This window comes from Nicotiana sylvestris, chromosome 1, assembly GCF_000393655.2.
Source record: "Nicotiana sylvestris chromosome 1, ASM39365v2, whole genome shotgun sequence".
Lineage (NCBI taxonomy): Eukaryota > Viridiplantae > Streptophyta > Magnoliopsida > Solanales > Solanaceae > Nicotiana > Nicotiana sylvestris.
Window position 1 is genome coordinate 122,354,433 of NC_091057.1, and position 16,479 is coordinate 122,370,911.

The window sequence follows — 16,479 nt, forward strand, 5'->3', positions numbered from 1 at the left end:
GGTGAAGGTGTACAGAGGCGGCTCTAGGGTTTGGGGTTCTGGTGAAGACGATGAAGGCTGGGGTTCGGATAGGGGGCAGGGTAAGGTTATGAGTTTATATAGTTAGTGGGTAGGTGGATCCTGGCCGTTGGATGAGATGTGATGAAGGGCCAGGATCCTTCGACTAACAGGGAACAGCGTCGTTTCAAGGGTAAAGGGTTGGGGTCGGTCCGGGTGAGACGGGTCGGGTCTATTAGTGGTTACGGGGTGTGAGATTTTGGCCGTTGATCAATCTGAGATCAACGGCCCAGATCAGACCAGGTTAAAACGGTGTCGTTTGGAAGCTCTAGGTATCAGCTGGTCTGGACCGGGGCAGGCTCACTCTCTGGGCTTGATTTGGGCCTCAAATTTAATAAAAATGAGCCCAAGCAGATTTTTTAAACAAATTCTGCATTCTCTTTTATATTTTCTTACATATATTTTATTTTATTTTTTAAAACAAACCCAAGTAAATCAAATTAAAATTAAATAGACACTTAATACAAATATTTACACACATATCAAAATATTTGAAGCAGGTAAAATCAAACAAAACAAAAATCACGGACCAAGATGCCTATTTATGATTTTCTATTTAACAACCGGATTACGGTTCAAATTACGCATGACACATACATTTTTTGTATTTTGTTTTAATAAAAATAAAATGGGCAAAAGTCATAAATAATTAACAAAGTGCCATGTAAAAAATCCAAAAATTGTACAGCAGGACCAATTGTTATTATTTTTTATTTCTTTTGGAGCGATTGTCGCGCGAAACAAAAATCACGTGCTCACAGCTGCCCTTCTTTGTTCGGAAACACGAAGGGTTTTTGTGCAAAGATAAAGTGAGCGTGTATGAGCGATTTTTGCCTATGGACTACTCCGTGCGAAGCATGTTTTTGAAAGATCTGACCGAATCTTGCTTCAAAGATTTCCTACATATCCTGGGCTAAACAGGAATCAGGTCAATGTAGTTCGGGAAAATTTTGGCAGCTGGGACTACCATGGGATTGCAATGCTTGCTGTTACAGCTGTTGCTGTTGTCACTGCTGCGTCACTGACCGCCTTATTACAACCAAAGAAAAATTGAAACTGAACTTAAATACTTATATGCATGTCAACTGCTAGTTATAAGATCCCTATCTATGATTCTTTTGCGACTTGATCATGGGTCTTAGCTGATTTTGCTTGGAGACTTCGATCCGAACCTTGATGCTTGCGAGTTGTAGGTGCTTGCTTATTCTCCGGGATGCTGAATGAGGCGTGACTGGCAGAGTTCAAGACCTTAATCCAATGTTGGAGTCGATCCACCTTCCATTAACTCTGATATCTCGGGACATCTTCTTTTTGTTCTTTTCTTTTGGATTCTGGTTTGAGACTCATCTCGTGGGTCATTTCGATCCGTGTGGCTCGAGGTTAGACCTGCGGGAGAAAACAAACAAACGAGCGAAATTTTCTGCCCCAGTTTTACTAGGAAAATTTCGTGAATTATTCGCCAAAAAGTTCATAAAATTGATGAAGGAAAAAATGCTCAGTTCAGGGTTGGAGCCCTAATACCGAATAGCTAGGGAGAAGTTCAGTTCCTTGAGTCGAAACTCTAATACTGACCAACTGGGGAAAAGTTCAGTTTAGGGTTGGGGCCCTAATGCTGACTAAAGGAAAAGTTCAGTTTAGGGTTTAAAACCCTAATGCTGGCTGAAGGAAAAAGTTCAGTTTAGGGTTTAAAACCCTAATGCTGGCTGAAGGAAAAAGTTCAGTTTAGGGTTTAAAACCCTAATGCTGGCTGAAGGAAAAAGTTCAGTTTAGGGTTTAAACCCCTAATGCTGATTGCATGGAAAAATTCAGTTTAGGGTTTAAAACCCTAATGCTGGCTGAATGGAAAAAGTTCAGTTTAGGGTTTAAAACCCTAATGCTGACTGCATGGAAAAGAGTTCTCGGGTTATGCCGAAAGATTCATCGAGTCATGCCGGGAGGATTCATCGGGTTATGCCGAGAAGATTTATCGGATTATGCCGAAAAGATTCATCGGGTTATGCCGAGGGGATTCGGGTTATGCCGAAAAGATTCGGGTTATGCCGAAAAGATTCGTCGGGTTATGCCGGGAAGATTTATCGGAATATGCCGAAAAGATTCATCGGGTTATGCCGAGGGGATTCATCGGGTTATGCCGGGGGGATTCATCGGATCATGCCGGGAGGATTCATCGGATTATGCCGAAAAGATTCATCAGGTTATGCCGAGAGATTCATCGGGTTATGCCGAGGAGATTTATCGGGTCATGCCGGGAGGATTCATCGGATCATGCCGGGGAGATTCATCGGGTTATGCCGAGAGATTCATCGGGTTATGCCGAGGAGATTTATCGGGTTATGCCAAAAGATTTATCGGGTTATGCCGGAGGGATTCGTCGGGTTATGCCGGAGGTTCATCGGGTTATGCCGGAAAGGTTTATCGGGTTATGCCGAAAAGATTCCTCGGGTTATGCCGAAAAGATTCATCGGGTTATGCCGGGGGGATTCATCGGATTATGCCGAAAAGATTCATCGGGTTATGCCGAGAGATTCATCGGGTTATGCCGAGGAGATTTATCGGGTCATGCCGAAAGATTTATCGGGTTATGCCGGAGGGATTCGTCGGGTTATGCCGGAGGTTCATCGGGTTATGCCGGAAAGGTTTATCGGGTTATGCCGAAAAGATTCCTCGGGTTATGCCGAAAAGATTCATCGGGTTATGCCGGGGGGATTCATCGGGTTATGCCGGGAAGATTCATCGGGTTATGCCGAAAAGGAAAAGAGTCCTCGGGTTATGCCGGGAATTTGGGTAGAAAAAGTTCCTTGGGTTATGCCAGGGAGATCCGGGGTTTATACCGGGATAGTTGAGGAACGAGGTCCTATGCTACCATGATTTGTTTTTCTTTTGAGATGTTCATTTTTTATTCCTTGTCTTCTTTCCTTCCTTTGGTTCTCCCTTTCTCTCTTTTTTTTTCTCTTTTTTTTTATCAGAAATGCACGAAAGAATTATGGGGAAACTTACCATTGGTCGTTTTCCCGCTGCAAGGCTGTTTCAATGCTTGTGTGCTCCATTTCTTTTGGGCTACACCAGCTTCATGCATGGCTGCTTCGGGTCGCACCTGTCTCAATTTCCTGGACAAAGAAAACATTGTCAGTTTGAAAATGGCGGTTGGTTTTGGGGGCCTTGACCGTTCCAATTGCTTTGTCTTAGCCTAATTCTTGTTGAAAAACTCTGCCATTGATTAGATTTACATGCGAAACCCTTTGGACTACTCAGACTTGCGTTTCCAGATTTTGTGATGATTTGCCTTATAAGGCTTTGGTTTTTCCGTCCCGTTCTGCTTGGGGATTTTGGTGGGGATTTTATCAGGGAGACTCTGTGGGGATTTGTACAAGAGAAACTCCGTGTGGATTTGTCCAATGCGAACTCTGTGAGGATTTTTTTTTGTAGCAAACTTGCTGGGGATGTGCTGGGGTGGACTTCTTTGGGGAATTGTACAAGGGGAGACTCCATGGGGGATTTGTAACAAGGGATACCCTGTGGGGATTTGTCGGTTTTGGAAGCAAATCAACTACCATGGCCAGTCGGGATGGGACTGACGCGCCACTGAGGTCGTACATTTTATTTGACTCTTGCCAAACGGAGCCCTGTAAAACCGGTCCTGCCACCTTTCTTTGCGATTATTACGGAATTAAGAGTTAGATCAAAAAGAACTCAAAGAAAACTATGTAAAGGAGAACATATGAGTTTAAAGAGAAACTGCCCCTTTCGGGGAGAAAAGAAGGACTTATCTGGAGTGTATGCCAGTTTCGAACTGACATGACATGCCTTTTGGACTGGATGCCCGACCTCCGAGAACTTGCATTTCCTCATGAATCAAAACAGATCTATATTTTTTTCAAAACCCGGGAACCTTGCCAGGACTTTCTGAGGTGGAATCATCTTTTTGGCCGACAACGCCCTTTGCGGGTTTTCGCTAGTCGACCTCTCTCATTTCTCTTCTTACTGTCGCCTGCTAGTACTCTTTGCGAGTTTTTACTAAACAAGCTCTCTCATTTTCAATTTCTCTTCTCGCATCGCCTCACGGTGCCCAAAGGTTTTCACCGACAAGACTCTCTTATCTTTATTCTCCTCATTTGTTGTATCGGACCCAAATAATTCCATCTTCCTATTTTGGAATGCTTCGTTGATTGATCAGAAGGACTTGAAAAAGGTTTGGGGTGAAAAGAATTTGGATTGAACTACAACTTTGGAACCTTTTGGGTGGGATTATTGCTGAATCGTTATAACTTCTGCCCCAGTTTTACTTTCGGGGGAATTCCTGGATTTTATTTTGATGTGACTGAACCCCAAGGAGAGGTTGCCTACGTATCCTTTCGGAATCAAGTCAGACGTAGTTCATAATGTTCTTTTTTTTGTTGTTTTTTTTTCTTTTATATATATATATATATATATTTCCTCATTCTTCCAATTCTTTCTTCTTCTTTTTTCATTCATTTTTTTCAATAATATTTTCAGGTTCCAAAGAGGGTAATCAAAGAAGAGTAACCTGCTCAAATGGGTTTGCAAAGGGTTAATAGTGTTTGGGTAGCGAGAATGAAAGTCTTCATCATCTCAAACTGTGCAAAGATATCGCCAGAGTGATTTAGACATATCACTGCACCTACTTTCCAAGCAAGGCTGACGTCATTTCTTTCGACGTCGCCCAGATACAAATGCTCCATTTGGTAACGTTTTTCAATGACGTATGGACCATTCTTTATGGGTACAATTGCTCGTGACAAACCGCAGTTATTAAGGTTATCATTCTGTACGGGTCTAAACCCATTTACTGCTCTCAAACTCTGCTTCAGTGACGGACATTTTCCAAACCATGAACCAATTTTCTTTAGTTGTTCCTACTTTTCAAATTCTTTATATCTCAAATTTTGACTCATTATTTGAAGTCTGATCGGAGTTCTCGTGATCCGGGCATGAAGTCCGCAAACATGTCATGTTATTTAAAGCTGCATTTATCAGAATTGAAGAGAACACAAAAGAAAACATAGAAGAAGAAAGTGAGTAATCAAGCATGATTTCATTTCTTGGCATTTTGGGGAAGATAAGGAAAAAGGTTGACATTCAGGAAATTAAAAACATGAAACTGAAGAAAAACATCTGAGTCACCCTCTGGGGTTACTCGTGATGCAGAGAAAGTGGCAAGACAGGTTCATTAGGACTTCCGTTTGATCAAGAATGGCGTAGCCTTCTAGTTTTGAAGCTTGGCGCTTGGTCCCATGTACGATACTTCAACGGTGCTAGTGCCCTCTCCTGGCTGGACCATGTGTATTTCGCATAGCTTTTCCCTTGTCGCCTCACATATTTCCTCACTCTCGTCGAGCGGGGACACCTTATCATCTTCCTCTTTGTTGTATTTTGGCTCCTGTGGTATGCGTCCGACAAACACTGGCTCGTTCGGCCAAGGTGGTTTGATCGTCCCCCATACCATGGAGGCCTGCTTGAATACATCGCTTATTCCTTTTTCTTGCTCCGGAGTTACCCTGGGTCCTTTTTCTGTATCAGCAATAGCAATTATGGCTTTAAGTGCTGGATCAACTTCCTCGTCTTCATAAATCATCCCAACTATCGGCCTGTTGTTGTGGCCGGGCAGCGGATTATTGGTCACATTTGGGATATCCTCGTCTCTCAACACAATCTTCCCTTGGTCTAACAGATTCTCCACAGCTTGTTTCAATGTCCAACAGTCGTTGGTGTTGTGCCCTTCTACCCCTGAATGGTATGCACATCTGACACCCCGCTGATATGATGGTGATCCCGGGTTCTGCCCGTTCGGTGGTATGGGCTGCAACAAATTCATTTGGACAAGCTTAGGGAATAGGGTGGAATAGGGTTCACCGATTGGTGTGTAGTTGGGTCTCCTGGGTGGTTCCCGAGGACGGAAATTATTTTGAGGAGGTCGAGGATTGTAGTGGTTTCGGTGAGGAGGCTGATTCCTAGGATGTGGGGCCTGCCCCCGATTGACTGGTTGTGTCCGCTGGATATAAGGCTGGGTGCTCATGACCATGTAGGGCTGAGGAGCGTAGGTCGCATTTTGGTGGGGGAAATAATGTTGCGAGGTTCTTTCCGAAGAACAAAGCCCGGGATTATGATATTCTCCTACCTCCGACACTGCCATGGATGTTTCCTCTTTTTTCTTCCCTCTTGCCATTCCTCCAGACCCACTTTGGACGGCTTGGGAGGTTGCCCTTATGGATGCCTGACTCAAAATTCTTCCCGTTTTCAAACCGTTCTCCACCATCTCTCCAATCTTAATCGCTTCTGCGAAAGGCTTTCCCATGGCCGACATCATGTTTTGGAAATAGTCAGACTCTTGAGCCTGGAGAAAAGTAGTGACCATCTCTATCTCGTCCATGGAAGGTTTTACCCTTGACGCTTGCTCACGCCATTTGATGGCGTATTCTCTGAAACTTTCCGAGGGTTTCTTCTTTAAGTTTGACAAAGCATTTCTGTCTGGTGCGATGTCAATATTATATTGAAACTGCCCTACGAAGTCTCTGGCAAGATCATCCCATATATGCCAGCGAGATATGTCCTGGTCCATATACCATTCCGAAGCGACTCCCACCAAACTTTCTCCAAAATATGCCATTAGCAGTTCTTCTTTTCCGCCGGCTCCCCGCAATTGATTGCAGTATTTTTTAAGATGTGCAATGGGGTCACCGTGCCCATCGTATTTCTCGAACTTTGGGGTCTTGAAACCTGCTGGCAGGTGCACGTGAGGGAACATGCATAGGTCGGCGTAAGAGACGCTCTTCTGTCCGCTCAATCCTTGCATATTTTTCAAACTTTGTTCAAGGCTTCTCATTCTCTTGGCAATCTCATTTTGTTCTGCAATTTTTCTGATCCTGCCCGGGTGCAAGCTCGCACTGAGGCGGTAGAGGATTAGTGCTGGTAGCGAATCTAGTTGGTTCCATTGAGAACGATGGTGCTTGGAATGTAAAAGAGGATGAGTCAAAGCTTGGCTTGTACGTGGCAGGCTGTGCCGTAATCGGGCAAGGCGATGCAGTAAAGATGTTCATGCTTGCATCGGTGGCTGACATTCGGGGATGAGGGTCAGAAGGCGATCCAGCAGAGAAGGCTGAGGTGGCTGGGTACCCGAATGGGGTAGCAGGATAATTTATGGGGACATTAGAAGTCCCACTTGACCTGGAGAATAATTCAGGGAATCCGGGGACGACACTTGGCGGCTCTTTCCCATTATTCCAGTCGTCCAGCATTTCCAACATGCGGAGCCGTAGGATTCTATTTTCCTCCGCAGTTGCGGATTCAGGTGTGAGGACGGCTGAGATCGTGCTCTCCTCGGAAACAGGGATTGTTTGCAATGGAATTTCTGAAGACATTTCCACACTTCCTTTTGACCTGGTGAAGTAAGTGTGAGTACTGCTTCTGGTCCTAACAACAGGTAGTTGAACACTTCTCCTTGACCTCGTGAAGTATGAGTGCGAGGCCAGACTTTCACCAAACCAACCGTCTTTTCAAAACCCTGGATACTCAACGACAAACGCACGGTTAATTTGCAGCGAATAACAGGTAGTTAATCTCACGTTGGCCATGATGCACCTATACAGTTAAGTGGATTACTACATGTTTGCTACGAGAGCATGCGTCATTCCGGCATTTTTCCTCTTTATTAGTTTTTTCCCTTTTTTTTTATTATTATATATTTTTTATTTTGCAGTAAAAGAAATGCGACCGGATCCGATGAGGATTGCCTACGTATCACGATGCCTACGTGAATCAGATCATTACGTAGTTCGAAACTAACAAGTATAAAAATAAAGAAGCAAGTGCTCATTTAGCATAGGGCTCAAAAGATTTGACTATTCTTTGTTTATTTACTTATTCAAATTTTTTTTTTTGGAATTTTTGAAAGAAATACTTTAAAAGAAGAAAGAAAATTTTGTTTATTTTGATTTTTGTTTTATTTTTTAAAGAAAGACTTCTAAAAAATTTATTTGCTTTTGACTTGAATTCTGGAAATTTATTAAAAAAAGAAAATATGTTTGGTTGATTTTTTTTCGTTTGTTTTACCTTTTCTACGGAAGAAAGAATGTATATGATGTTGCCCCTTAAATTTTGAAAGAGGGACTTTTAAGAAAATGATGTGGAATTCTGAGTTTTATTTATTTACAAAAGCACTTCTAAAGAAAAATCCTAATATTTTGAAATTCAATTTTTCAAATATATATTTTTTTTAAAAAAAGAAAACACTTTACAAAAGAGAGACTAAAAAGCAAAGAGTATTTTTTTTTTTGGATTTTTATTGCTGATTTTTAATTCTTATTACATTATTTCACATGAAAGACTTCAGAAAGAAGGAGACTATTTTTATTTGAGTTTAAGAAAACTTCTATATTATTTTTTATTTTTTTTTTTATATTTTCTAAGGAAAAATTTATAAAGAAAGAACTAAAGGGAAATATTTTTTTTTTTGGATTTTTAAAAATTGGGGCCGGAACCGATGAGGTTTGCCTACGTATCTCACATCCGGTGAGAATCAGACCCGCGTAGTTCGGTCAAATTAACCGAATTATTTTAGAACAAAATTCTTTCCTTTTCAACAAACAACTTTCCAAAAATAAAAGACTATTTTTCTATCTTTTTCTTTTTCTTAGTAAATAAACATTTTCCTTTTTTATTATCGCAAAATTTCGGCAGAGTTTTGACAGTAATTGGGCATTGCTATTTTTCAAAGTAGAAAATTATCCCTATACACTGTTATTTTTTTATATTTTTTTTTGTTTATATTTTTCAAATACTCCAAAGTCAGGCAGCATGCATGTCCGAGACAAATAAATGCACGGAAACAAATAGGATGCAACAGGATGGTCTTTTCATTTCAGGTTGCTAATCCTAGACGGACCCAACCCCTGTGTTGAGTCCCCTAAGTCAAATGCAACATGATGCAAATAAGCGTTCCTACTAGGGATCCGGCATGAAGTCAAGTTATTCTAGGTTCGTAACCTGGGTATTTGTTCTAGACTGTGTACCCGAGCGGACAACTCGAGTCGAGGAGGGGGCTACGTACCGGGGACCCGCGAGATCGTCCGGCTTTGTAACTTGTCCGACCTCTTTCTTATTTCAGGTATTGACACTAACAGAATAGGGAGTCTCGACCAGCGAGCTTCTCCCCGGAGGTAAGAAGAGAAGGGTTTCGGCACAGTTTATATACAGTTCAGATAATATCAAAGCGGTAAAAGACAACATTTAGCACGTTATGCAAAAACATGTAATAAAGATCAGATAATAAAGCCAAATATAACAATTATTCTAAGCTCGAATTCTTGAACCCTGAACCAGTGGTTCTGGGTCACATATCCCCAGCGGAGTCGCCAGAGCTGTCACACCTCCTTTTTGCGCGCCCCGCCCCGAAGGGTTAAATGCGCGAGGGAGTTTTTCCAATTTAAGTGACAATATTCGAAATGGGATTATTTATTTAATTCAGAGTCGCCACTTGGGAAAGGTTTGGCTTTTGGTGTCCCAAGTCACCGGTTTATCTTGAATCCCAAATCGAGGAAATTTTCGACTTTTCCAAATGAAGTCTGCGAACCAGAAATTCTAAGTAAGGAATTCTGTTGACCCGAGGGAAGGTGTTAGGCACCCTCGAATCCCGTGGTTCTAGCACGGTCGCTTAAATTGTTATAATGGCTAAATATCTGATTTAAATACATGTTATGACTTACGTGCTTTTATTAAGTTTAAACCGCTTTTATTATTATCATTTATTTTTATAAAATAGAAGAAAAGATGCATGCTAATTCAATTATATGCTTTGGCCAAATCCAGATTTTGGTTAATCATCTGATTAATTATTTACAGAGTGAAGAAACGTTGTACCTCATGAAACATGCTTTTAATTTGATAGAAGAATTATATACAAGATTGATGAAATGCTACGACTACTACAAGAGCTCCTTAACTTTAACTTATTTAGACAAGATTAATTAAGACCAACTTATTAGAAGATGCGACTAATGATATTTGAAACTCGTCCTATAAACTGCCTAATGAAGCTGAAACTCGAGAATCTGAAACTGTATTATCTTTAGCTAGATTTAAACGGCCATTTGCCCTTACATATTCAAAGCATGCTGAAGGAGCGAGTTTAAGTTAACAATCGTGTTAAATGGCTGCACATTTCATGAATTGTATTTACATCTTGTATACTACTAAACGAGTCAAATGTCGCAGTTTTAGATTGGCATAAACTTTAATTAAGTACAACCTTACTAATGTATCTCTATTAAGCTAACAGACTAAAAACTTACACATCTTAACAACATTTATATAAAAAATTCGTAAACAATGCAACAGATGATTATAACTCCTTCAGATCTTTCGATTCAACTTTCATTGCAACATCAGACAGATTCGAAATGTGTACCTGAGGAAATGCTTACAATGAAGAAAGTAGGGGAGCCAGTTGAGCAACAGTGCAAGCGGAACAGCAGTAACAGATGAACAACAGCAGGACAAATTCCCAGTGCAAAAATGCAATTTAGAGCCAATGAAAGATGGCAGAGTGTAGCAAATTCCCAGCAATATGGAATCAGAATTTAACCAGAATGGATCCAGAACTGAACTGATACTACACACAACTAGTAATCTCAAACAAGACTCAGGATAACTCAATATGGAACAGGCAAATCTAGACTAGTTGAGAATCAAGACAAAGATGAAAAAAAAACTGCAGTTCCTTTTTTCTGTGTTAGGCCTCTCTTTATCTATTTCTGTCCGTGTGTTTTCAGACAACTCTCTTTTCCTGTTTTCTTATCAATCCCCCTTATATCAGTGTATTCCCCTCCCTTTATTATCAATGTCCATCTGTGTGTGTGTCTATGTGTGTATATGTATGTATTTTTGCTCTCTCTTTCCAGATCTATCTGATGTCCTTTTCTCTTATGTCTGTCTCCTTTTTCTTTTATAAGCCTAAACCTCCGCCCTTTTAACAGCCTGTTAGACCAAAAGAACACCCCTCCCATGTGCCATCATCTTTTCAGTTTCCACTTAGCTATTTAAGTATTAAACCCATGACATTCCCTTGGCAGGCTTAAACTTTTTAGTAATGTTTATTACTTCTGAAACTTAAAGCAGAATATGGGCAGCAGGATGTAGTCTGACAGCACATGCTGTCCAACTATTTAATTCAAAAGCACTTAGGCAGGGCACAGGCTGTGCACAAAATGCACATGTTGTGCATAAGTGCACATGCCCTCCAATTTCAAAACTGTGACTAAACAGAACATTGATTTTTGCATTTCTGATTCAAATTACCAATTATAAATAAGCAAACTCAGTTCCTAATTGATTCAAACAAATGCTTAGCAGAAGTAAGTCGATTTGTTATTGTTCGGACAACTGAAATTAATTGACGACATATGTCGACTCGACTATACTAGTTATAACACATACAATCGTAACCAAAAATCAGACATTTAAAGGTATCACACGAGGGGTTCATATTGCAATATTAACACAGAAAGGCCCTAGGAACTAAATGAATGACCAATTACGAATTCAATTGAACATACAGTTTATACACACACATTATGAAGAAAGACTTGACTGAATACAGGAGTCCGGGCAAAGGGGGCAATTGACAGTTGACAAAAGAAATTCAGAGACAAATTACACAAAATATGCACAGACCTCTAAACCACACACGTACTGAATAACAAAGAGAAAACAAACTTACCTTAAAAACTTTGAAAGAAGGAACAGAAAATCAGCTTGTGTTTGAACAGACCCTTTTTAAGGTTGAACGGACTTTAATCGAAGGGTTTCTCATATGAGAAACACTTCGATTAAGGTCCATTAGACCCTAACCTCTTGGCTTAACAGGCACGGACTGGGCTTGGGTTTTTAGGTTTTGTGGAAGGTAGATTTGGAACTTGAGCTTCCATGGTTAGAATCGGACCAAACCAAGCATGGTTTGGTCACGAGGGGGGTCCGGGGATTGTCTGGTATGAATCTAGGATAGATCGGCGTAGATCGAGTTTTGCTCGAATCTTCAAATGAAGATTCGAGGACCTGGAGGATGATTCGAACTAAACGATCAACAGGTCCGTGTTTAGGGGGGTGAGATGGTCCTATGGTGTTAAGATGAAGGCCACCGGCGTTCATGCCGCAGGCTTTCATGGTGAAGGTGTACAGAGGCGGCTCTAGGGTTTGGGGTTCTGGTGAAGCGATGAAGGCTGGGGTTCGGATAGGGGGGCAGGGTAAGGTTATGAGTTTATATAGTTAGTGGGTAGGTGGATCCTGGCCGTTGGATGAGATGTGATGAAGGGCCAGGATCCTTCGACTAACAGGGAACGACGTCGTTTCAAGGGTAAAGGGTTGGGTTCGGTCCGGGTGAGACGGGTCGGGTCTATTAGTGGGTACGGGGTGTGAGATTTTGGCCGTTGATCAATCTGAGATCAACGGCCCAGATCAGACCAGGTTAAAACGGTGTCGTTTGGAAGCTCTGGGTATCAGCTGGTCTGGACCGGGGCAGGCTCACTCTCTGGGCTTGATTTGGGCCTCAAATTTAATAAAAATGAGCCCAAGCAGATTTTTTAAACAAATTCTGCATTCTCTTTTATATTTTCTTACATATATTTTATTTTATTTTTTAAAACAAACCCAAGTAAATCAAATTAAAATTAAATAGACACTTAATACAAATATTTACACACATATCAAAATATTTGAAGCAGGTAAAATCAAACAAAACAAAAATCACGGACCAAGATGCCTATTTATGATTTTCTATTTAACAACCGGATTACGGTTCAAATTACGCATGACACATACATTTTTTGTATTTTGTTTTAATAAAAATAAAATGGGCAAAAGTCATAAATAATTAACAAAGTGCCATGTAAAAAATCCAAAAATTGTACAGCAGGACCAATTGTTATTATTTTTTATTTCTTTTGGAGCGATTGTCGCGCGAAACAAAAATCACGTGCTCACAGTCGTGGTTTCATGATATCAACGAATACTTGGCAAAAGGAGAATACCCAGAACTCGGGAACGCTACTCAGAAGCGCATGATTCGGAGGTTATCCAACAATTTCTTTCACAGCGGAGGAATCCTGTACAGGAGGACTCCTGATTTGGGATTACTAAGGTGTGTCGACGCAAAGGAAGCATCCAGGCTATTAGAGGAAATTCATGTAGGGACCTGTGGTCCACATATGAATGGCTTTGTTTTAGCAAAGAAAATACTCCGAGCTGGTTACTTTTGGATAACTATGGAAATAGACTGCATTAGTATGTTCGAAAGTGCCACCACTGCCAGATACATGCAAACATGATAAAGGTGCCTCCAAACGAGCTTAATGCAACAAGCTCGCCGTGGCTGTTCGCCTCCTGGGGAATGAATGTTATCGGACCAATCAAACCCGCCGCATCAAACGAACACAGGTTTATCCTAGTAGCAATTGATTATTTCACCAAATGGGTTGAAGCAGCATCTTACAGGGTAGTGACTAAGAAAGTCGTGGCGGATTTCCTCTGCGGCCGTATCATGTGTCGGTTCGGGATTCCAGAGTCGATCATTACTAATAATGGCTACAACCTCAATAGTGATTTGATAAAATACATGTGTGAAACCTTCAAGATCAAACACAAGAATTCTACAGCTTACAGACCTCAGATGAACAGAGTCGTAAAGGCCGCCAACAAGAATATCAAGAAGATACTAAGGAAAATTATAGAGAAGCATAAGCAATGGAACGAGAAGCTATCGTTTGCTTTATTGAGATACTGCACCACAGTCCGTATATCGACAGGAGCAACCCCTATATGCTGGTCTATGGTACAGAGGCAGTCATTCCCGCTGAGGTAGAAATTCCTTCCTTAAGGATCATACAGGAAGCAGTGCTCGACGACACAGAATGGGTGAAGAGTCGTTACGAGCAACTAGCTCTTATAGACGGAAAGAGAATGAATGCAGTTTTCCACGGTCAGCTCTATCAGACAGAATGTCCAAAGCCTTCAACAAAAGAGTTAAGCCGAGACAATTCACACCGGGGCACCTGGTGTTAAAGAAAAATTTTCCGCATCAAGATGAAGCCAAAGGGAAATTCTCTCCCAACTGGCAGGGTCCGTACATGGTTCACCAGGTTCTGACAGGAGGAGCCCCCATACTTGCAGAAATGGATGGAGAAGTTTGGCCAAAGACAATCAATTCAGACGCAGTCAAGCTATACTATGTGTAATCTTTATGCTTTCCTTATATGATGTAATTTGAACTACGCCTGACCTAATTCCCGTTTAAGAGGGGATACGTAGGCAGCCCTATGGGTTCGGACACAATTCAATATATTTCGTTTCCCCCGCAATTGGAAACTGGGGCAGAATTTTGAGGAGGACCCTCAAAATTCCGAAGTGATTTCAGCCATTCGCCTCAAGCAGCCGTCAGAGCAGCAGCCCAGTAAACTGGGGCAGAAATTTTAGGAGGACCCTCAAAATTTCGGAGCAAGAGAATTTGCAATGTCTTGAACCACGTTGCAGTCATCGGTTCATCTAAAGAAAACTATCTTAATTATGTATTTATGTTACATTTTATTTACTAAAATCATGCATGTTTATTTCTGAAATTGCTCTGTTTAGCAATGCTACCCCAATGATACGGGCAGTATCACCAGATCAAAATCGAGCAGGTCAAGCAAAGCCAGCAGAGATACGAACTAACCTCCCCCTTTACAAACTCACGACTTTTTCTTTGGATGCAGACACTTGAGTTGCAAAATCATAAAATATACTATACGCTCACTCATAAAGTTTAGGAATACAACTCTCTGAACCATTGCACTTGCTCGCAACTGCTGTCCGCACAAAACAGTGTCCCCAGCAGGCACAATATCCCTAGTAATCACGATACCACAATCCGCTATCAGCTAAGAAAACTCTATTGCCATTTACTATTTTTACTTCCTGCATAAGGCTACCATTCTGCCTTCCGAGGTTAAGCTCTACCTACTTCTGCATTCTCTGCATTGCATAAGGCTATCATTCTACCTTCTGATACTAAGCTCTATCTCCATCTGCATTCTCTGCATTGCATAAGGCTACCATTCTGCCTTCTGAGACTAAGCTCTGTCTCCATCTGCACTCTCTGCATTGCATAAGGCTACCATTTTTCCTTCCGAGGTTAAGCTCTACCTCTATCTGCATTCTCTACATTGTATAAGGCTACCATTCTGCCTTCCGAGGTTAAGCTCTACCTCCATCTGCATTCTCTACATTGCATAAGGCTACCATTCTGCCTTACGATCCTAAGCTATGTCTCCATCTGCATACTCTGCATTGCATAAGGCTACCATTCTGCCTTCCGAGGTTAAGCTCTACCCCCATCTGCATTCTCTGCATTGCATAAGGCTACCATTCTGCCTTCCAAGGTTAAGCTCTACCTTTATCTGCATTTTCTTGCATTGCATAAGGCTACCATTCTGCCTTCCGAGGTTAAGCTCTACCTCCATCTGCATGGTTGAAAGATCGCCACCTCTACATCTGCATGGCTGAAAGATCGCCACTTTATTTACATCTTGCATGGCTGAAAGATCGCCACTTTATTTACATCTTGCATGGCTGAAAGATCGCCACTTTATTTACATCTTGCATGGCTGAAAGATTGCCACTTCATTTATATCTTGCATCGACTGAAAGATCGCCACTTTATTTACATCTTACATGGCTGAAAGATCGCCATTTCATTTACATCTTGCATCGGCTGAAAGATCGCCACTTTATTTACATCTTGCATCAGCTGAAATATCGCCACTTTATTTACATCTTACATGGCTGAAAGATCGCCATTTCATTTACATCTTGTATCGACTGAAAGATCGCCACCTTATTTACATCTTGCATTGGCTGAAGATCGCCACCTTATTTACATTTACACTAGCAGAAAGATCGCCACCTACTGCATCTCATAGGCTGAAAGATCGCCAAATAATCCAAAGGCATCATTGTTCAGAGGCACCATTCTCATAGCCCGAGAGCACCATTTCATGGCCTGCGAATCCTTATTATACGCTTCATGGCCCAGGACGTCATGGTCTGAGGATGTCATCCTAACCGTCCAAAGACAACATTTCATGGTTCGACGGGAACTTGCATCATGTTTAAATTTCCGCACAACACATTGTTCATTTTCAGGTAAACTGGCGAGCAACGGTCGTCTCAGCAAGAGCAATCCGCCTCTAAACTCTCAAACTCTCTCGAACATTCCAAACCCTAACCGCCTCTTACTACCACCTCCACCTTGAAACCCACCAGAATCCATGGCTTCTCAGGCTATAGGAGTCTTATACTCACCTTCTCTTGCTCTTACGCGCCTGATACCTGAAGATTCGAGGCCTGACCTTGAAGGTTTTCACCCAGACCTCTGTCGAT